This window comes from Odocoileus virginianus, chromosome 32, assembly GCF_023699985.2.
Source record: "Odocoileus virginianus isolate 20LAN1187 ecotype Illinois chromosome 32, Ovbor_1.2, whole genome shotgun sequence".
Lineage (NCBI taxonomy): Eukaryota > Metazoa > Chordata > Mammalia > Artiodactyla > Cervidae > Odocoileus > Odocoileus virginianus.
Window position 1 is genome coordinate 32,696,339 of NC_069705.1, and position 19,639 is coordinate 32,715,977.

The 19,639-nt window shown below is 36.9% G+C and overlaps 1 long non-coding RNA gene across 1 annotated transcript in view; it reads right to left on the minus strand.

Annotated features, from left to right (window-relative positions):
• Window positions 1–7,557: 7,557 nt before the first annotated feature.
• Window positions 7,558–19,639, minus strand: part of LOC110133430 (uncharacterized) — a 90,908-nt gene continuing 78,826 nt past the window's right edge. The window contains exon 3 of the long non-coding RNA XR_011485175.1: window positions 7,558–7,768. This is a non-coding gene — a long non-coding RNA (uncharacterized lncRNA). The remainder of the gene's footprint in view (window positions 7,769–19,639) is intronic.

Sequence of the window (19,639 nt, forward strand, 5' to 3'; positions counted from 1 at the left end):
TCCTTTTCCTATTTGGAACCAGTCTGTTGTTCCATGTCCAGTTCTAACTGTTGCTTCCTGACCTGCATACAGGTTTCTCAAGATACAGGTCAGGTGGTCTGGTATTCCCATCTCTTTCAGAATTTTCCACAGTTTATTGTGATCCACATGGTCAAAGGCTTTGGCGTAGTCAATAAAGCAGAAATAGATGTTTTTCTGGAACTCTCTTGCTTTTTTGATGATCCAGTGGATATTGGCAATTTGATCTCTGGTTCTTCTGCCTTTTCTAAAACCACCTTCAACATCTGGAAGTTCTCGGTTCACATATTGCTAAAGCTTGGCTTGGAGAATTTTGAACATTACTTTACTAGTGTGAGATGAGTGCAACTGTGCGGTAGTTTGAGCATTCTTTGGGATTGCCTTTCTTAGGGATTGGAATGAAAACTGACCTTTTCCAGTCCTATGGCCACTGCTGAGTTTTCCAAATTTGCAGGCATATTGAGTGCAGCACTTTCATAGCATCATCTTTCAGGATTTGAAATAGCTCAACTGAAGTTCCATCACATCCACTAGCTTTGTTCGTAGTGATGCTTTCTAAGGCCCACTTGACTTCACATTCCAGAATGCCTGGCTCTAGGTGAGTGATCACACCATTGTGATTATCTGGGTCATGAAGTTCTTTTTTGTACAGTTCTTCTGTGTATTCTTGCCACCTCTTCTTAATGTCTTCTGCTTCTGTTAGGTCCGTACCATTTCTGTCGTTTCTTGAGCCCATTTTTGCATGAAATCTTCCCTTGATATCTCTAATTTTCTTGAAGAGATCTCTAGTCTTTCCCATTCTGTTGTTTTGCTCTATTTCTTTGCATTGATCACTGAGGAAGTCTTTCTTATCTCTCCTGGCTATTCTTTGGAACTCTGCATTCAAATGGGAATATCTTTCCTTTTCTCCTTTGCTTTTCACTTCTCTTCTTATCACAGCTATTTGTAAGGCCTCCTCAGACAACCATTTTGCCTCTTTGCATTTCTTTTCCATGGGTATGGTCATGATCCCTGTCTCCTGTACAATGTCACTAACCTCTGTCCATAGTTCATCAGGCTCTCTGTCTATCAGATCTAGTCCCTTAAATCTATTTCTCACTTCCACTGTATAGGCATAAGGGATTTGATTTAGGTCATACCTGAATGGTCTAGTGGTTATCCCTACTTTTTCCAGTTTAAGTCTGAATTTGGCAATAAAGTGTTCATGATCTGAGCCACAGTCAACTCCTGGTCTTTTTTTGCTGACTGTATAGAGCTTCTCTATCTTTGGCTGCAAAGAATATAATCAATCTGATTTCGATGTTGACCATCTGGTGATGTCCATGTGTAGAGTCTTCTCTTGTGTTGTTGGAAGAGAGTGTTTGCTGTGACCAGTGCATTCTCTTGGCAGAACTCTATTAACCTTTGCCCAGTTTCATTCCATAATCCAAGGCCAAATTTGCCTGTTACTCCAGGTGTTTCTTGATTTCCTACTTTTGCATTCCAGCCCCCTATAATGAAAAGGATATCTTTTGGGGGTGTTAGTTCTAAAAGGTCTTGTAGGTCTTCATAGAACTGTTCAACTTCACCTTCTTCAGTGTTACTGGTTGGGCCATAGGCTTGGATTAACGTGATATTGAATGGTTTGCCTTGGAAACAAACAGAGATCATTCTGTCATTTTTGAGATTGCATCCAAGTACTGCATTTCAGACTCTTTTGTTGACTATGATGGCTACTCCATTTCTTCTAAGGGATTCCTGCCCACAGTAGTAGATATAATGGTCATCTGAGTTAAACTCACCCATTGGCCTACTGTATCTAAAACCTGTACCACATAACAAATGAGATCCTTGTAATTAAGTAATTTATAACTTGGTGAGTTCTACAATCTGGCTGTAGAATCAAGGAATATGGAATGGAAAAATGGACCCACAATGGACACATTAAATAAGCTAAGCATAAACATAACATAGTTGTAAGTTACTGAGATTTTACTGTGGTGGTTTTGCTGTTATTCAGTCACTAAGTCACATCCAACTCTTTGTGACCCCATGAACTGCAGAAAGCCAGGTTTCTTGGTTTTCATGATCTCCCAGAGTTTGCTCAAACTCATGTCCATTAAGTCAGTGATCTCATCCAACCATCTCAATCTCTTCTCTTCTTGCCCTCGATCTTTCCCTGCATCAGGGACTTTTCTAATGAGTCACCACTTCACATCAGGTGGCCAAAGTATTGGACCTTCAGCTACAGCATCAGTCCTTCCAATGAACAATCGGAGTTGATTTCCTTTAGGATTGACTGGTTTGATCTCCTTCTCTCCAAGGGACTCTCAAGAGTCTTCTCTAGCATAACAGTTTGAGAGCATCAGTTCTTCCTCACTCAGTCTTTTTTATGGTTCTACTAGCACATGCATACATGAAAGTGAAAGGCTCTCAGCTGTGTCCGACTCTTTGCCACCCCATGGACTATACAGTCCATGGAATTCCCCAGGTCAGAATACTGGAGTGGGTAGCCTTTCCCTTGTCCAGGGGATCTTCCCAATTCAGGGACTGAATCCATCTCTCCCACATTACAAGCAGATTCTTACCAGCTGATCCACAGGAAAAGTCCAGGAATACTGGAGTGGGTAGCCTATCCCTTCTCCAGTGGGACTTTCTTATCCAGGAATCAAATTGTGGTCTCACACATAGCCGGTAGATCTTTAGCAACTGACCTATCAGGGAAGTCTATCAAACCATAGCTTTGACTATATGACCTCTGTCAGCATTTGATGTCTCTGCTTTTTAATATGCTGTCTAGGCAATGACATAGAATGCTCAAACTACTGCAGAAAGTAATGCTCAAAATTCTCCAAGTTAGGCTTCAAGAGTATGTGAACCATGAACTTCCAGATGTTCAAGTTGGATTTAGAAAAGGCAGAGGAACCAGAGATCAAATTGCCAACATCCATGGATCATCGAAAAACCAAGTAAGTTCTAGAAAAACATCTATTTCTGCTTTATTGACTAGACCAAAGCCTTTGACTATGTGGATCACAGTAAACTGTGGAAAATTCTGAAAGAGATGGGAATACCAGACCACCTGATCTGCCTCCTGAGAAATCTGTATGCTGGTCAGGAAGCAACAGTTAGAACTGGACATGGAACAACAGACTGGTTCCAAATTGAGAAAGGAGTATGTCATGTATATTGTCACTCTACTTATTTAACTTATATGCAGAGTACATCATGAGAAATGCTGGGCTGGATGAAGCACAAGCTGGAATCAAGATTGCTGGAAGGAATATCAATAACCTCAGATATGTAGATGACACCACCCTTATGGCAGAAAATGAAGAACTAAAGAGCCTCTTGATGAAAGTGAAAGAAGAGAGTGAAAAAGTTGGCTCAAAACTCGACATTCAGAAAACTAAGATCATGGCATCCAGTCCCATCACTTCATGGCAAATAGATGGGGAAACAGTGGAAACAGTGTCAGACTTTATTTTTTGGGCTCCAAAATCACTGCAGATGGTGATTGCAGCCATGAAATTAAAAGACACTTACTCCTTGGAAGGAAAGTTATGACCAACCTAGACAGCATATTAAAAAGCAGAGATATTACATTGCCAACAAAGTTTCATTTAGTCAAAGCTATGGTTTTTCTAGTAATCATGTATGGATGTGAGAGTTGGACTATAAAGAAAGCTGAGTGCTGAAGAATTGATGCTTTTGAACTGTGGTGTTGGAGAAGACTCTTGAGAGTCCCCTGAACTGCAAGGAGATCCAACCAGTCCATCCTAAAGGAAATCAGTCCTGAATATTCATTGAAAGGATTGATGCTGAAGCTAAAACTCCAATACTTTGGCCACCTGATGGGAAGAACTGACTCCTTTGAAAAGACACTGATGCTGGTTTTTCGATTGAAGGCCGGAAGAGAATGGGACAACAGAGGATGAGATGTTTAGATGGCAGCACCAACTCGATGGACATGAGTTTGAGTAAACTCCAGGAGTTGGTGATGGACAGGGAAGCCTGGTGTGCTGTAGTCCATGGGGTTGCGAAGAGTAGGACATGACTGAGGGACTGAACTGAACTGAACTGCACTAGCTTTGTCATAGGTTTTCTTCCAAGGAGCAAGCATCTTGGCCTGCAGTGATTTTGGAGCCCAAGAAAATTAAATCTGTCACTGTTTCTATTGTTTCCCATGTGCTTGCCATGAAACGATGGGACCAGGTGACATGATCTTAGTTTTCTGAAAGTTGAGTTTTCGTCACCTTTTTCATGCTGACTTTCTGACTTCACTTTCATCAAGAGGTTCTTTAATTCTTCTTCACTTTCTGCCATTAGAGTGGTATCATCTGCATATCTGAGGTTGTTGATGTCTCTCCCAGAAATCTTATTTCCAGCTTGTGAGTCATCCAGCCTAACAGTTTGCATGATGTACTCCGCATGTAAGTTAAATAGGCAAGATTATAATACACAACTTTGACATACTCCTCTCTCAGTTTTGAACCAGTTCTTGTTCTGTGTCTGGTTCTAATTGTTGCTTCTTGTCCTGCATACAGGTTTCTCAGGAGGCAAGTAAGGTGGTCTGTTATTCACAACTCTTGAAGAATATTCCAGTTTGTTGTGATCCACACAGTCAAAGGCTTTAGCATAGTCAATGAAGCAGAAGTGGTTGTTTTTCTGGAATTCCCTTGCTTTTTCTGTGATCCAGTGGATGTTGGCAATTTGATGTCTGGTTCATTCGCCTTTTCTAAGTCCAGCTTATACATCTGGAAATTCTCACAGACTGCTGACACCTAGCTTAATCTCACTGCACTTATTAAGTGTGCCCTTTAAATTCCTTGATCTCTGCTCCAAGAAAGGCTATATACAAATCTGACATAGAAAATTTGTGACCCTGGACATGGGTTCTGATGCTAAGTTGGACCTTTCCATATACTTCTGGGGACAAAGGGGCCAAGCATATTCTATGTAAATAGTAGAGATGTAAATTTTATAATCAAGAGGACAACCCATATAAATTGCTTAATTTTCAGTTATTTACCTCTTTTCTACTGTTATTCAGGGTGAAAACTAATCTCCCAAAATGCCTAGGGACTGTGAATATGTTATTTTACATGGCAAAAGGAACTCTGCAGATATGATTAGTTTTTGAATCTTGAGATGGAGAGATTATTTTAGATTTTCTATCGAGCCCAATGTAATCACAAAGATACTTGTCAAAGAGTAACAGGAGAGTAAATGTGAAAGAGGAATGACAAAGACAGAGACAAAGGTGAGAGACAGAAGGAGAGGGAACAATTTGAAGAAACTGTGCTACTGGTTTTGAAATAGAGGAAGGGGCCATGAACCAAGAAATAGGCGGCCTCCAGAAGCTGAATAACCAAGGAAAAGGGTTCTGTCCTACATCATCCATTGGGAATGCAGCCCTGTTGATACTTTGATTTTAAGACTTTTGGCCTCTAGAACAAGATAATAAATCTATAAGATAACAAATTGTACTAATTTGTTACCATAGTAATAGGAAACTAATAAAAACACATTCAGTGGGAAATTATACTTTCCTACCACACTGACATCATTCTTGCCAATGTAACTTGTTTTAATTAATGAATCATGAGACGAAGTAATATGACACTTCCAAGGAGAAACAGCCATCATATTTCTGCTATGCTTTTTATTTCCTCTGCCACAAAAATAGAAATGTACCAGATAGAGACAGCTTCATTCTCCTAGACTCCAGTGTAAAGATATATTTAGTAAGACCGCAGCTGATCCACAATGAACCTAAAACATTAATATGAAATAAAACATTGTTGTCATTCACTTGCTTTACAGCAATAGCTTAATTTGGAGAGAATGGCTATCTTTCTCCAAAATATCTAAGTCTTTCCATGTAGGATAGGATCTATTATCTTTCACATTTTTTAACTCTCTCAATACAATTGTTGAAACTTTCATTATATATGTTATATACATTTCTCGTGTTTTCTATTAATCTTCAATTATTATTCTTTATATTTTTAATTGGAAATCTTGGTATGTAAGAAAAAGAGAACATGAATATGTGTTTATATGGTTTGAAGCCTATGTGTGTAAAAATAGGCTATTAGCCCTTGAATTTCTTTAAAACTCTTTTCTGTTGGTCTTATTTGTTTAGTATAGAAATTTCTGGGTTATATAAAAGGTGTTGTCCCATTGCATTGTGAGGGTTAATGTATTAAGAATACTGTGGCCGGGTGTAATTCTAATATGTATGAATATTTTTAACTTAAAGGCATTATGCTAAGTGAAATAAACCAGTAAGAAAAAGGCATATGTTGTATGATCTTGCTTATAAGTAGAATCAAATTTAAAACAAACAAACAAACACAAAACTCATAGAAAAAGAGATCAGACTTGTGTTTATAGAAGGAAAGTGGGTAGGAGGAGGAATCTGAGGAAACAACTAAAAGGTACAAATAACCCACATTTAAGATAAATAATTACTATGATATAAAGTGCATGATGATCACAGTTTACACTGCTCTATGATATATAGGAAAGTTATTAATAGAGTAAATCCTAAGAGCTCCCATCACAAGGAAAAATGTCTGTTCCCTTTCTTTTTACTGTATCTTTACTCAATCTATTGTGATAATCATTCCACAATATGTGTAAATAAGTCGTGCTGTACACCTTAACTTTATAGTGATATATTTCAATTATTTTTCAATACAGATGGAAAAATATAAAGGTGAATAATCTCAAATTAATATTGGGTGTGCAAACAGTAAAGTTAATGTTTGATTTTGTGATTAAAAAGGTGGAAGGATACAAAAATTTCATACTAGAAGTGACATCAAATTTAAAGGGTTTTATAAAGAACCTAACTGTGTTCAGAAGATGTAAACAGCTTCTGTATAGCAAAAGAAGCCATCAACAAAATGAAAAAGCCACCCATGGAATGGGAGAAAATATTTTCAAAACATGTATCTGATAAGGGGTTAATATCAAAAATACCTAAAGAGATCATATAACCCAAACCCAATTTAAAAGTGGGCAGAGTATCTAAATAAACATTTATCCAAAAAAGACATACAAACAGCCAACAGGGACAGGAAGAGGTGTTCAATATCATTAATCATCAGGAAAATGCAAATCAAAGCCACACCGAGGTATTACTCACACTTGTTAGAATGGCTACCATCAAAAAGACAAGAGATAATAAGTGTTGGCAAGGATGTGGAAAAAAAGGGGACCCTCATGCACTAATAGTGGGAATATAAATTGGTAAGGTCACTATGGATAATAATATAAAGGTTCCTCAAAAAATTAAAAAATAAAAATACTACATGATCCAGTAATCTCATTTCTGAGTTATTGTCCAAAGGGAATGAAAATAAGCACTAGCAAGTTCACAGTATCATTATTCACAATAGCCAAGACATGGGAACAACCAAGGGTCCACAAAGAAATGAATGGATGAAGAAGATGTGATATATAGATACAGATATGTTTATATAGATATAAAGCTGAAATCAATGAAAAGAGAGTATCAATAAAGTCAAAAGTCTGCATGGACATCTTAAGAACTTTTCACCTTTTATCTTTATTCTCCTTCCAATTCCTTTCTATGATATTGAACTCAAAGATGGCCTTGCAGCTCATTCTGGCCAAGGAATTGTATAGCAGTGACTTAGCGTTTGAGCGTGCATTCAACTTATGTGCTGGTGGCACTGGTGACCAGTGAGGATGTACCTGATGGAGGGTGCTCTTTCAGCCTACAACCTGGTGAGAGGATCTATAATTTAAAAACAAACAAAAAAGAAGGATGCTGAATTGCAATAGAAATTAAGTATAATGAATCAAGTAAGTTTAAAACACTAAAAATCTGGGATTGTTATACCCACAGCATAACCTAGCCTATACAGTTGGTTCTGTGAAAATAAGAATAAAATAGATTAAAAAAAAAAAACTTGGCTACTCACATGCATGCAAATATGAATACACAAACACATATATACAAAGAATATATGCATATATTTCAAATGAAAAAGAAGAAATAATATAGGTGTTACAGAGATTAAATTAGCATTATAAGATATGACAACTTTCATGCTAATACACTGATAAAATAAAATTAAGTTTAGAAATGGCCTACCAAGATATAGTCATGATTGACTTGAAAGCCATAATAGTTCGCTACCAATTAAAGAACTCAGCCAGTACCTTAAGATCTTTCCATGAATGAAATGCTAGACTCAAGTGGCCGTAGGAGCAAATCTTACCAAATATTAAAAACATAGATGATCCCAATCTTACATATACTCTTACAGAGAATAGAAAAAGAAGGAGTATTTGTCATCTTGTTTTACTAGATTAACAAAACCTTAATACCAAGATCTGACAAGGAAAGTAATAGGAGCAAAGAAAATTACTTACCATCCTAGTCTTTAACACATAGTACTATATTAGCAAAATGAATCTAGTAATGAATTAAAAAAAGGTAAGCCTGACATAGTTGGGTTGATTCTCGTTTAATGGATAAAAGGAAAAACAATAAAACATGTAATTATTTCAATAGACCAAAAAAGGTTTTGATAAATATCCATATCCAGTTGTGAGTAAAATAAATTATTACAAATTTAAAATACAGTGCCTTAATGAAGAGCATCACAAAATAAAGAAAATATAATATTAAAAAAATATATAGCAGTTACTTTTAGACCATACACTATCACCACTTCTCTTCTACATTGTAGTAAATACTCTTGACATTGAGACAAGAGAAGAAAAAAAAAAATTGAAAATGAAAGCATCATTGTTTTCAGATCACATAATTATCTGTACAGAAAACCCCAAAGAAACCAATGGAAATTTTAGAATTAGTAAAGGTACCAAGCTTTTTGGATCAACAATATTAAGTCAATTGCAGTATTATACACTAGCAATAGTATTTTTAATGTAATCTAAAAAATGCTTATCACTATATACAAATTAAGATATACAAAATTTTATAGGAAAATATTTCCTTAGAGAATAAAACTTCATTAAAAGACACTGAATGTAGATGTAAATAAAGGGAGAATTTACCATGAGTTTGATTGCAAGGTTCAATAGTGTGAAACTGCCAATTCTTCCCATGTTGATCTTTAGAGAAGTTGAATGCAATCATTATCAAAATCTCAATCTCATATTTTTTAAAACTCAATAACCTGATTCTAAAATTTATATGAAAGGACAAAGGGCAAGAAATAGCCAAGACTTTCCTGAAAAATAGAGTAAGAGTCACCAACAGTCTTAAGACTCTGGGTCATTGTGGCAAGAAAAAGCAGACAAAATATGTTTACAAGATACTACAGGAATGTACTTTCTCCTCCCCCAGTGGTTAAGGATTTCTTAAATCCAATAAATGGTACTGACCATAATGGAAAGTATTGATTACACTATCTGTAGTAAAATTTACAACTTCTTTTCTTTAAAAATAAAATAAGGCAGAACATGACAATATACAGAAGGAATGGGATGTGATATAAGAGATATTCTCATTACACACTAGCGGTTTTGAAATGTAATCTTGTACAAGTGCATTGTAAAACAATTCAGCAATCTTAGTGAAGCTGAAACTCTGTGCATAATAAAAAATCCAGAAACCATAAAAAATAACATCAGATCAGTAACATAGTATTAGTAAGAATTTATTGCATGGAATAATAGACTGAGAAGTGGAAGTCTTCAGATCTAAAGCTGATATGAAGCTCAGAGGCAAGACATTGCAGGTTGGCTTATAAAGTGGAAATGAGAAGGCAGTTTAACCTTGATAATGATTGGTTATTACAATGGGAGTTGTCAGATAACAGGAGGTTGGTTTAAACTGCTATACACCACTTTAGGAAGATGATTTAAGTCTCTCCTATGATTCTCAGGGGTGTCTACAAGAACTACCTAAGTTAACTTTCCCATATGTTCATGGAAGAAGCAAGATTTAAATTTTGCTGTGTGCTGTGCTTAGTCCTTCAGACATGTTGGTCTCTTTGTGACCCCATGGACTGTACCCTGCCAGCCTCCTCTGTCCATGCGGATTCTCTAGGCAAGAATACTGGAGTGGCAAGGAAGACATACAGATGGCTAACAAGCACATGAAAAGATGCTCAACATCACTCATTATCAGAGAAATGCAAATCAAAACCACAATGAGGTACCATTATACGCCAGTCAGGATGGCTGCTATCCAAAAGTCTACAAGCAATAAATGCTGGAGAGGGTGTGGAGAAAAGGGAACCCTCTTACACTGTTGGTGGGAATGCAAATTAGTACAGCCACTATGGAAAACAGTGTGGAGATTTCTTAAAAAGCTGGAAATAGAACTGCCATATGACCCAGCAATCCCACTTCTGGGCATACACACCAAGGAAACCAGATCTGAAAGAGACACATGCACCCCAATGTTCATCGCAGCACTGTTTATAATAGCCAGGACATGGAAGCAACCCAGATGCCCATCAGCAGACGAATGGATGAGGAAGCTGTGGCACATATACACCATGGAATATTACTCAGCCATTAAAAAGAATTCATTTGAATCAGTTCTAATGAGATGGATGAAACTGGAGCCCATTATACAGAGCGAAGTAAGCCAGAAAGATAAAGACCATTACAGTATACTAACACATATATATGGACTTTAGAAAGATGGTAATGATAACCCTATATGCAAAACAGAAAAAGAGACTCAGATGTATGGAACAGACTTGTGGACTCTGGGAGAAGGCGAGGGTGGGATGTTTCAGGGGAACAGCATTGAAACATGTATATTATCTAGGGTGAAACGGATAACCAGCCCAGGTTGGGTACATGAGACAAGTGCTCGGGCCTAGTGCACTGGGAAGACCCAGAGGGATCGGGTGGAGAGGGAGGTGGGAGGGGGGACTGGGATGGGGAGTACATGTAAATCCATGGCTAATTCATATCAATGTATAACAAAAACTACTGTAATGATGTAAAGTAATTAGCCTCCAACTAATAAAAATTAAAAAAATAAAAAAATAAAAAAAAATAATAAAAAAAAAAGAATACTGGAGTGGGTTGCCATGCTATCTTCCCAACCCAGGGATCTAACCCAGGTCTTCAACCCAGGTTTTCCACATTGCGAGCAGATTCTTTACTATCTGAGCCACCAAGGAAGGCCAAGAATACTGGAGTGGGTAGCCTGTCCCTTCTCCAGGGGATCTTCCTGATCCAGGAATCAAACCCTACCAAAAAACAAACAAACCAAAAGAAAAAAAAAGACCAAAATAAACCCCCACACAAACAAAGCCCTTGCACTAGAAGACTTTTCTCCATAGGTGCATTTGTCAGAATAGGAAAACAAAAAAACAGTGGCCTAAATTTCCATTAATAGAATAGTAGAATGGATGATTATGTGGTATAATCCTACCACAGAATATTAGACTATAAAGCAATTTAAATAGTGAAATAAATCTGGATGCATAAGTATGATTGATTCTCAAAATGTACTATTAATATAAAATCAAAAATAATTAAAATATATGATTCTATTTATACAAAAAAGCAGCAAAATTATAGATAGATAATAGATAGTGGGAGGCATACGTAGTAAAACCATAAAACCAAACCAAAAATATTAAGAATTCCTGGTTATGATTACTTTCAGAGAGAAGGAAAAAATATGACTCAAATTCAAAGGACAATTAACATTCTGTGTGTGCGCTGTACTTAGTTGTGTCTGACTCTTGTGACCCCATAAACTGTAGCCCGCCAGGCTGCTCTGTCCATGGGATTCTCCAGGCAAGGATACTGGAGTGGGTTGCCATTTCCTTCTCCAGGGGATCTTCCCCACCCAGGAATCACACCCAGGTCTCCTGCATTGTAGGCAGACTCTACCGCCTGAGCTACAAGGGAAACCCCCATTAACATTCTATTGAGGTTCTATTCCTTAATCTGGGAGTGGAGAACAAGGGTGCTCATGTTTTTATTATTCTTTAAACTGTGTGCATATTTGCATTTGGATGCAATATATGTTCTTTTAAAAATGTGATGACTTTAGAATGTTAGCCATTTTTACATTTAGAGGTAAATTTATACTTACTATAATTTTCTCCTAATTTTTTTGAGGCCCATGTTTCTACTTTTCTCCTTATCAGTGTTAAAACTTAATCACTATGTTTACTCTCCCAGTAACTTTAAAAACTTAGTGTATCTTTTGTTTTTCCTGTACTCTCAAACAGTCCTGTCTTGTGTTTATATTTGTGAATCACTGCCTATTTATTAAAGAAAGTTTTTCTTCTAGATATGTTCTTTATACAGTAAGTTTTCTAAGGACTTGAATGCTTGGCATCTCTTTATTTAGCACTTATGCATTTAAACGACTGGGTAAAGTGCTTTCCTTAGAGCAATTCAGGGAGATTGCCTCGTATTATTCTGTCATTCAGTGCTGTACTTGACAAACATGATGCTGATCTCATATTCTTTCTTTTTATGTGATCTCTGTTTTCTTTCTGGGAGACTGTCACTGATATTCTTTCTTAAAACTCCCTAGCAAGTTATTTCTTATTTTTCCTTTTTTGGAGCTTTGTGAGCCAGCCATTTCAGGGTAAATATATGCTTTTCTTTATCTCTGGAATCAGACACTTGATATTATTACTATATTATTACTATGAAGGTATGTTCTTTCCTTCTCAGTATCCATTTCTTTAAAGTTTCCTCAGAGAGAAAGCAGTGCTTCTAATTCTATTGTTTATATTGATTTTTTTTCTCATATTTTGTTCCTAGCTTTCTTAAACATTTCTGGGAGAATTTCTCACCTCAATTTTCCAAGGCACTAATTTTCACTTTGCCTGTAGCTCATGAGAATTTTAATTAAAAATTGAGCTTTGAATAACTGATGTAATGTCTGTCATAACATAATTTATATTGTTAACATTATATGAAAAATAATCATTTGTCAAAAAGGAAAATAATGTAATTTTTTTTTCAAATAGAATATTATCCTGTCTCAATTTCTTAGGCTACTTAAAAATATTAGACATCCAAAACCAGTATGAATTTTTCCACATCTTTAGTTATTATGCAGATTTCAAAATTTTTTCACATATTCCATTATCTTCTTCAAATGTGTGTGTGAGCATTTACATATCAATTTTAGTATATCTAGTCTAAATAAATTGAATTTTTTACTGTATTTTTCCTATTAAAAATATCATTCTAAAGCATTATGTTTGAGTTATTTTATTTCACTGAGATTTCAACTAAAAATATATTCAAGTGCAGATGCTCCAGCAACTTAATAAAGTATATTATATTCAGTAGTTTTTACTTTTCCAAATTTTATTTATTTTTACATTGTTAATTTTAAAGAGCTATTTTGAGATATAATTATACAACTCTCCTTTAAAGCTTTGGAAAGAGCAGGAAGGAGTAGCAAAATACAAGAGTAAGAAAAGAGATTGAGTATCACATACTTTTGCCCTGTGGCTTTTGAATAAAGTTGCTTATGAATATGTATCATTACTGTGAATCCACTGCTGATTATTTCAGTAGCCTCAGTCATAACCTCTGGACCTCTCTATTTGTCATCTGAATTATGAAAATAATAATACCTGCTTCACAGGTGGTGAGAAAAGGAATCATATACTTATTTTAAAAATGAAGGAAAAAATACATACTAATAAAATCAAAACAACTTTGCCTGTTATATTTTTCCTTTAGATGTTCAAATTATTTCAAGAACATCAGAATATACAAACTGGAAATAGTATGTCTATAATAACAAACTTTGTTATGTTCTCAGTATACATATTTTGGTTATAAATGTTTTCAAAATAAGTTCCTATATTTAATGTAGCATTCACCCAATTTTTAAAACTTGTATACTAAATTATTCATATGTTAACTCAAGTTTACTGGCCTTTGTGTGTCATAAAGAAAGCAAAACATCATTTTTATGTCTATAAATTTTAAATTTTGTAGTGAATTATTATATAATGCAGCACATTTCAGGCTTTATTTTTCCTACTCAAGATACAATTTGTTTTGGAATCATAATTGCTTAACTTTGAATATTTAAATAATTATTTATTGGCTAAAAGTGGCAATGTCTGGGAATAATTAAACAAAAAATTGACTTTTAACTTATGGTGTCACATCAGCCTACCATGCTGAGTCAGATCTCACACTTAATTCAACTTTGTAATGAATATCTCACTTTGCATATAATAGGAAATCGATGCATATAATTTGAATAAGCAAATGTATGGAAGTTGATAGGAAATGTCAGGTCTTTCATTGTTTTGTTAATGAAGAGCTCAAAAAAAAGTTCTGTTTGACTGATGCAAATAGTTAATTGAAATAACTATTTGCATTTATATGATACCCATCTGAATATTTAGCGCTAGATCACTATCTCTTCAATTGTATTTTTTCTTGTTACCTTATTTACTGCATTTCTGAATCATAGGTCACATTATAATCTACTTGTATTCAATGTAGATTTTGATGAAACACCTCAGGATCATGAATCTGGATATCTCCTTTCTTTACTAAAATCTTTCAAGGACATGTTTCAAACCTGACACAAATCCCTGGTGAAACTCTCACAACTCTACTATGCATAATGGCAATAAAAATGAAGATTTAAAAGAAATAGTGCATATTTACAGCTGTGTTTACAACATTCTATAAAGAGCATCTTGACATTGAACGTGTCTGAATGTGTTACCAGCAAACTGTGCATGAGATGAGCAAAGTATGTCACATGTAACTATTTCTATTCCAAATCACTGCACTGTCCCCATCCATGAAACCTGTGGCCATAAGGGCATCTTTGCAATTCATATGCTGAAGGGTTTTAGTTTAGTATTCATTTTAAAAATGAGATTCTGCTTAGATTTAGGCCAGTTTTATAGTTGGTCACACAAAGGCCAACTTTTGTATCACAGCAAAAGAAGAGATCAGGTGGGATTTGAACTAAGAAAATCCAGGAGGCCCTAGTTTTCAACCTTTTCTTTTATCCATACACATCTCAACATTCCATTAACTTAAATTGTCCATTCTGGTTGAAGTAATGGTGAAAGTATAAGTTTAGCTAATGGGGAACTGTATTTCATTTGGTACAGATTCACTTACAAGGTATGTTAAATATGAAAAAAAAAATGAATACAGTGATAATAATCACTTTGTTATTGCAAATTTTATATGCAGCTCTGGGACAAGCTTCAAAGAGAAGGATTCTCAAGGCAATTTCTATTGAAAACCTGTAACAATAATCTTTATCCTGTAGTTTCAGGTTAAAAAATGAGTCTCAACAAAAATATGCCCCACATAGGCATTTTCCCTTAGTTTGAAAAATGTACTTAATTATCTTTAGGATATTTCCTTTCAAATTTGCCCCCTGAGGTTCATCCACTTATTTCTAAACTTGTCACAGAAAGGTCAGGTCTCCCTAGTGTTTGTGGTTACTTGGTTCCACTTAAAGAGTTTAGAAATCAAAGAAGAGACAGAAGATGGAAATATTATGTTTTTCTTATAAGATGGCTCTTTTCTTTGTATCCTTTAAAAAGTAAATTTGTCTCAAAGTACAGATGATTTTTGCTTATTGAATGCTCAAGACTGGAATAAATATTTCCAAGTCATAGAAGTGAAATTATGTGTTATTATGAAACAATTAACAAGATTAACTATTGATTGAGAAAAAGCAATTTAGGATCAATCCCTCCAAAATCACTAAGTTAAAAAAACACACTATTAACTAATAGGATCTACCTTTCACTCATGTCATTCAATCACAACCCCACGTCCAATCCTTAAGGAGAATACCATGTAAATTATCAAATCACCAGATATTTATTTACATAAAAAGTGAAACGCTATTAATATTATCAAATTATAAAGCAAAGGTTGTTGAAATCTAGGAAACATTTCTCAACGCTTGCCTCAGTCAGCGTTATTGGTTGCTGGCTGCAGACCTTGGAAACGCAATGCAGCCACACAGGAAGAAAAGGAATTTAGAAATATATAAACTGGCCCGTTGAAAGAGAAACTCAGGGAAGCAGATTCTGAAATCTCCCTGGAATCAGAAGCATCAAGAAACCAGAGGCTTGGCCACTGAGCACCAGTATGACTAGAATGCTCTCACCACTACTGGCACTACTGAACCTAGACACTGATAACCAAGTCCTCAGTCCCACCAGGATACTCAGTCTTCAGTCCACCAGGATACTCAGTCCTCAATCCCACCAGGATACTCCAGTCCTCAGTCCACCAGGATACTCAGTCCTCAGTCCACCAGGATACTCCAGTCCTCAGTCCACCAGGACGCTCTAGTCCTCAGTCCACCAGGATCCTCAGTCCTCAGTCCACCAGGATGCTCCAGTCCTCAATCCCACCAGGATACTCCAGTCCTCAGTCCACCAGGATCCTCAGTCCTCAGTCCACCAGGATATTCAGTCCTCAGTCCACCAGGACGCTCCAGTCCTCATTCCACCAGGATACTCAGTCCTCAGTCCACCAGGATCCTCAGTCCTCAGTCCACCAGGATACTCAGTCCTCAATCCCACCAGGATACTCCAGTCCTCATTCCACCAGGATACTCAGTCCTCAGTCCACCAAGATCCCCAGTCCTCAATCCCACCAGGATGCTCAGTCCTCAGTCCCACCAGGATACTCAGTCCTCAGTCCACCAGGATACTCATTCCTCAGTCCACCAGGATACTCAGTCCTCAATCCCACCAGGATACTCCAGTCCTCAGTCCACCAGGATCCTCAGTCCTCAGTCCACCAGGATCCTCAGTCCTCAGTCCACCAGGACACTCTAGTCCTCAGTCCACCAGGATCCTCAGTCCTCAGTCCACCAGGATCCTCAGTCCTCAGTCCACCAGGACTCTCCAGTCCTCATTCCACCAGGATCCTCAGTCCTCAGTCCACCAGGATATTCAGTCCTCAGTCCACCAGGATGCTCCAGTCCTCATTCCACCAGGATACTCAGTTCTCAGTCCACCAGGATCCTCAGTCCTCAGTCCACCAGGATACTCAGTCCTCAATCCCACCAGGATACTCCAGTCCTCATTCCACCAGGATACTCAGTCCTCAGTCCACCAGGATCCCCAGTCCTCAATCCCACCAGGATACTCAGTCCTCAGTCCCACCAGGATACTCAGTCCTCAGTCCACCAGGATCCTCAGTCCTCAGTCCACCAGGATCCTCAGTCCTCAGTCCACCAGGATACTCCAGTCCTCAGTCCCACCAGAGCTGCCAGAAGAAACCTGATGCTGTCTCCCTGTGCCCTCTCTGGCTCATCCCTGTGGGTGATGGCCTCTTACTAGCTCTGCCTATGCCATATGCCAGGGCCCCAGGTGAGACGACACGCCTGGCTTTGAAGATTTCTATAATCTTGCCACCAACCAAATTTCATCGTGAGGCTTTTTCATAACAAAAATAGCCTTCACATGCTGGCAAATGATGTCTTCTCCAGAACAACCTTTTTTTTTTTTTTTTCTTAACACACAGACTAGAGGAATCAACCTTGGTAAGCTTTTGGTTAAGTTAGGTGGCCAGAAACTACAGTGGGATCATTCCTTCACACCTTCATCCAATTTGTATTTGAGTTATTTAACATTGGTAAATAGGAAAACAGACAGGGCCGGGAATTGTTTTTGACCTTTAAATCCATTATTCTTGGTAAGTCACAGCAGTTGCTTCATGACTTCCCTGTCTGAACAGAACCGCTCTATTATGTTCTGTGTCTAAGCAGTGCTCTGAGTATGCAAGAGGAGAAGGGAGGGTCCCAGGTGGTCTCTTGCATCATATGCATATTTTCTAGTCATCTATTTAGCTCCTTGCTTTTTAATATGGATAATATCTTAATGACCAACCCTTTCAGAATTGCAAAGTCTTGCTTATTTCTCTGGATATTTTACTTCTGGAGTTCCTTAACTCTCCTTAATTTTCCAAAACTTTACATTCTAAATGTAAGACAAAGAAACTGGATAGGTAGGTAGATAGATAGGCAAGCAGCAGACTTGAAAACCATCTTATGTCACAAAATATTTGATATTTATTAGAATGATATTAATTTTTTCAAATCTTTCCTAATATATCCTAAAGAATCCTCTCCATGAATTCCTCATATATGTTCAAAATAAGAATATTCTTTCCCACTTTCTAATGTTTCATGAAACTGTCTACAGTTTTATGCATGCTTTTCATTTTACACAAAGTCATAAAAATAACAGATTCACGCATTTCAGCTTCTTGAACTGATTTTTAAACTTTGTCTATTGTAATTTTAACTTGTATCAAATAGAATCCTGAGAATGACATTAACTGTTCAAAGAACTGACCTCATCATTTAGAAGTTTCCAAATAACCTTTGGCAGAAAGTAAAGCACTCTATAAAATTTGTTTCTTATTTTCTACCATATAGGGTAATAGTTTTACAAGAACAATGTCTGGTACCTCTGCAGAAATAAGCATCTGCTTCTGAAGCACTCAGAGCACTTGCAACTTCAAATAAAACTCTATTGACCCAGTATCCTTTCCAGGACAAAAACTTTTCTAATGACCTCTGCAAAAAAATTTAAACCAAATCTTTAGGAAAAGTATTAGTGTCTAGGAAAAACTTTTCTCCTCAGACTTTGGAGAACTATCTCATCTAGATTCAGAAGCAGAACAGAGTTTCTTTTATATGACAATAATAAATTCAGATGCCTTGAAGATTAGACCAAATTTTCCCCAGCTCAGTGTTCACTTTCTCATGGCCCATGACATCTCCACTTAGCTGTCAGACAGCAATACCATTTTAACTCTTAATCCCCATCAGTCATCTTTTAGGTTGGAAAAATCATTTTATGACCAAGCAGGACTCTTAGTGAAACCATTTCATGTGTGGAATACTGTTTTAAGGGTTGATGAAGTTAGGGGCTTCATTTATTTGACAGATAGATGTTGCTATACACTATTTTCACTGATGAAGTGAAGTGAAAGCCCATTGTCTCCTTTCTACCAGCAGATCAAGTTAATAAACATGCCTGCTTCCTCCCCAAAGACACACACCATAAACAATACAGAGAAAAGACATACTCTTAGACTCATTTTCAGGTTTGGGCTCACATGCGCCATTCTGTGTTCCACTCTCAAGTGTGACCCCAGAGTGGTCCTTGAAAAATCATGTCAGATGATACCACTCCTCTAATTAAAAACATGTGATTGCACCTCCTTTCACAGGGTGAAAACCAACCTACTCACAATGGCCTTTCCCTGAGCTACCCACACTGCACTCTGGTCACCTCTGAGAGCTCATCTCTATCGTTTTCTTCTGATTCATATCACTGAGGCACATGAACTTCTCTACACTTCCCCAAACATTCAGGCATGACATAGCCTTAGTGTCTATAACCTCTTCCTCCAGATTCCTCATGGCTTCCTTCTCATGGTTACTTCCACCCTTTCTTCAAGTATAGGACCGTGTAGCATCTTAACACTCTTACCTTCTCTTTTTAAATGCACTCTTTCCCCCATCTCCAGGACTCCAGGAACTTCTTGCTTAGCTTTATTACTGGCCATAAATGAATCATTTTCTAATACACTGACATATCTAGCAAATTCTAATTAAATAAATTGAAATTTAATTCCATTTACTACATTAAAAAAAAATTGC